The following is a 4,689-nucleotide window of genomic DNA, read 5'->3' on the forward strand; positions in this document are numbered from 1 at the left end:
GTTATGGTTTGGTTTTAAAGACCAAATTTTGGGCCCCCGGGGAAAAAGATATTTTTGCCCATGCGGGGGAAAAGACTTGCTTTGGGGGTTTAGAGAGGGATATGCCCTTACTGGGTTTCGATCACCGGTTACTGCCTTGCACAAGTTTAATAGCTCGAAAATACCATTGTAGACGGGTGAATCATCGTTTCCCTACTCCACAATATTTAGCTGAGATATAGTCCACCTTTCCATGGTCCAAATTAAAAGAGAAAAGGGTAAAAAATGCTTCTCTATTTTGGAAAAGAGGTAAAAATACCCTCCGTTATAAATTTGGGTAAAAAATACTCCTCTCGTAATTAAAGCTTTTAAATATACCCTTGTCTTAATGGAAATTAAACGTAACCGATTTCGTTTTAAATTAACGGCCTATTTAAACTGCAGGCTAACTACATAAAAAATCTATACGTAACCAACATTCGTTCCCGAGTCCTATCTTAGCGACTAGGCAAGGAGTGAGCACGGTGTAACCCATACGCGTTTTTTTATTTAGTTAAGTCGGGTTTAAATGGGTTCGCTTTTTAAACGAAATGGGGTTATAGTTGGTGATTTTCGTTAAAACAAAAAAGATATTTGAAAAGTTTAATGACGGAAAGGGTATATTTGTAATGGAGGATATTTTTAGCCCTTTTTCCAAAGTAGAGGGGCATTTTTGACTCTTTTCCTAAATTAAAATGGACAAAACAATTTGAAACAAAATGATTGTGCATGATTGCACGATTGACCTATTGTCAACAGTTACAAATTTCGCTTGAGGATTAAGTGGTGAAATTTCATCCCTAAGGCAAGAAAGAATGGGTGTCTCGTTATTGCAAACTCAAGCTTGATATCAACAAAATTCCAAAGTTTTCAGGTATGGGTCTTAAGGAAGCATCATTTTCAACAGAAATCTTTTTTTCTTATCAATTTTTTTTTTTGGGTTTTCGAGCTGTGTCCGGTATTCGTATTGGGTCCAATTAAATTCAGATTCGCGTTGGGAAGTCCATATTGGGGGGCAACGTCTTCTTCTAACAAAGCGCATTTCGTCAGAGGCTCGGGTCGAGACTAATGATTAAGGATGAAGGAATACTTGTCACTCCACCACAATATTTTTTAGGCTTATGCACATCCCTTAAAAAAGGGCTCACTCCTATAAAATTAAGTGTTTTTACTAACTTACCCCTAATTAAATGCCTAGAAAAAGAAAAACTTAATGATTTTTTATTATGTAAATAAGGGTCATTTTGGAAGAAGAATGTCAATTTCTTCTTGAAATCCTAAAACACCGCTTATTTTAAAATAAAATTAAAAATTAAAAAATCACTTATTATGAAATGGAGGGAGTATAATTTATGAGGAGGAGGTGTGTTTGGTAGTCGAGAAAATGGGCAAAAAAGTCCAAAGTCTGAGAGTACTTCAAGGCCCAATTTTCACATGGGGGTGTGTTGTTTGACACAAAGAATATGCATCTTCCAGAGAGGTTCTATTTCCCATTCCCAAAGTACACATCAACGTGCCCTATTGTTTCTTCCATTTCTATGTTTCTCTGCCCAAATATTCCATTTCTATGTTTCTCTGCCCAAATATCAAAGGACATGCACTTTCAACACATTCATGCACCGACCCTGTAGAAGTACGTTTATAATTAAAATTATTTATAAGATATTATTTGTAAATCCTTAGTAATAAATAATACTTGATAATCTGATTTAAACGGTAACAAATTAAACCTGTTATAATAAATTAAATCATAATGATAGTATAATTATTTTATACTATCATTATGATTACCCAGTCAAAACAGTTCAAGGACAAATATTTTCCTGGTGACTTAGCTACAGATGTTCAAGGATATTTAATTTAAGGCTAAATACCTAAATAGTCCCTTAAACTTGGCATGTTTTGTAACATAGAAGTGACCAGTTAGACACTTGATCTTGTCCAAAGTGTATCCTTTAGACACAAGGATAGTTGAAACCTAGAACAAAATGAATGATAGAAGAATAGTTGGTTTTTGCAATTTGATTGCACTGGAAAGGTGCTCCGTCAGAGAATGTGTTGTTGAATTGAAGGTCCAACTTCAATTGTTTAATATCTTTAAAATAATTCGGTTGTTAACATCATTTTCCAATGGAATTAAAAAAAAAAAAGAAAAAAAAAGTGGGGGATATGAAAATGAGCAATAGAAGAATGATTACATGGGAAGTGATAAAAGAAGAAGAAGAGATAAAATGAACAAATAAACAGTGAAAAAGAAATGAGGAAGGGAGAGATGTTTGATCCCACAACCTTAAGAGATTAAACTCAGCACTTTACCAATGTTCCACTTAGTCTAGCTTGATCATGTGTTCTTTCAATTAATATTAAATATATTTTAAAAAAAATTATATACAACTTATTTTTTTTTTCATATATACGAGTTTAGTCGGGTGATAAAGCCAATGTTCGTATGACGAATCTATATTTTACACACATGGATTCGCATTAAATTTTTTTTTTTGGAAAAAAAAAAAATGCAACGGTTGCCGGAGAGGAGTCTGATGGCCTACTGGTTTTGAAGAAATGGGATCAACCTTTCTTTATTTTTCCTTATTTAATTTCTTTTGTATTTTAGTTATTTTTCAGATACACTTATAATTTTTCTATCTTCAAATTCCACGTGTTATTAAATGATTGGTGTCATTTGACACGTCAGTAGGAAGTGTATTCACTCGTTTCACTTGTCTTGTAAATATGGGATCCGTGTCATTCACCTTGGTGTCCCCCGATACCCCACTTGATTTTTGACATGTGGCATTAGCTGAATCCAGTTCCTCTTCTTTTCTTTCAAGTCGTCCCAATAAATCCATGAAATCTGACAACTAAACCCCAAGCATGAAGCAACTTATTGCAAAAGATGGACTTTCAATCTGTAATAAAACTTGATGGAGATTAATTTAGGAGGCTGATGAAAGCAAGTGCTCAAGACCTCGTTGAAAAATACATAGGATTGTGTTGTAGTAAAAAAAAAATCAACACATGAATTGGATAAAATTTTATTTAGCAAAAGAATATAATGTTGCAGAGAGAAGATGAGATGACTTAAACTTTCGAGATATTCTGTCATGGCTATCTTTTTCTCTTCCATTTCATTTTTTCTTACTGCAAAAATACTATTTAGATTGATAGAACACCATCAGTGTTTAAATAAAGATAAAATTCTGATTAATTTTGGTGTTAAATGACACGATGATTCTTGTGTCTGCCACTTCTCTTTCGATTCTTTGGAAACAAGGGAGAGCTTTTTCGAGTGGAAAGAGGAGTTGTGATATTTGTGAGTGAAATAATATTGTACATTGGATTTAGCTAATGCCACATGTCAAAAATGGAGTGGGGTACTGGGGGAACTGGAGGGAAGACCCGCTGGGGGTGAGCTAGATCCATAAATATGAGTGTTCAAAAGATACACTTTGAACAAGATCAAATGTCTAACTGGTCACTTCATAATTTTATATGTTTATCTTACAAAATATGTCAAGTTTAAAGGGTTATCTAGGTATTTAGCCTTAATTTAAAGGTAAAAACTCCAAGAAACTGAAAGTATTCAGCTGCAAATGCTCCAAATAAAAATCATGTTAGCAGTTTCTCGTGTTTTGGAAAAGAGTGATACAAGTGCTTATTTGTGGCACGTGTTGGACACCATAGTTAAAAAGTAGAAAACATAAATTAATAATTGAGTGTTTCCTTTGACTTTTTAGTGTTGGAAAAAAAAGAAACCATAGTTTCATTTGGTTTTAACTAAAAAAGTCGAGCTTCAAACTTGAATTTTTGAAATTATTCGTGTTTTTAAAATATTTTATACATAAAAATATTTATTTGGGGGCGATTTATAAATATTTCTTAAATTTTTTAAGTAATTTTTTATCTATTGTAATTATTAGCTTGAACTTGTAATTTTGAATGCTAATAAGTTTTATATCATATGGATGTCTAGTAACTCAAATAAAGTCAAACCAAACTAGTATGTAGATTTTGAAGAATCCTAAAATAAGAAAGGAGTTTTTATAATTTATTTTTTAGAAATAAATAATGTTGGATATTTGGTTCTTTTTTGATAATTGATTTAGAGAGTAAAAATACATAACTTAAATTTTTTTTTCTTTGTCATATAATTAATACTTATTTTAGCATGACTTAGTATTTTTAGATTATGGTCATTTTCTTTTATGGCTTGTTAATTAGCAATATTTATTTTAACCAATTATATTAGCTTTTGTTGAATATTTTAATACAATGTCATCACTCTTCTCACATTTTGTGTTATTTTCTTAAGAAACACCTTAATTATATAATTGTATCTTACTAGGACTAAAGAAATATTTAAAGTAAAAGTTATATGTTTTGTATGAAAAAGTTATTCCGAAAAAACTTCCAGAAAAATCCGAATAAAACCGAACAACCCGAGAAAACCGAAATTGAAAAACCCGAATTTTATTGGTTTGGTTTGGTGTATAGCTTTTTTTAAAATTCTCCAACAAATCGGTTTGGTTCAATGTTTAAAAAATTTGAGCTCAAGCAAAATGAATTCCAAAACACCCCTATTTGTGGCGCATCAGTTGGAAACCATAGTTAAAAGTAGAAAACATAAATTTAAAATTGAGTGTTCCTATGCTGATTTTAGAGTTAAGTCAT

The sequence above is a fragment of the Lycium ferocissimum genome, chromosome 7, assembly GCF_029784015.1.
Source record: "Lycium ferocissimum isolate CSIRO_LF1 chromosome 7, AGI_CSIRO_Lferr_CH_V1, whole genome shotgun sequence".
Classification (NCBI taxonomy): domain Eukaryota; kingdom Viridiplantae; phylum Streptophyta; class Magnoliopsida; order Solanales; family Solanaceae; genus Lycium; species Lycium ferocissimum.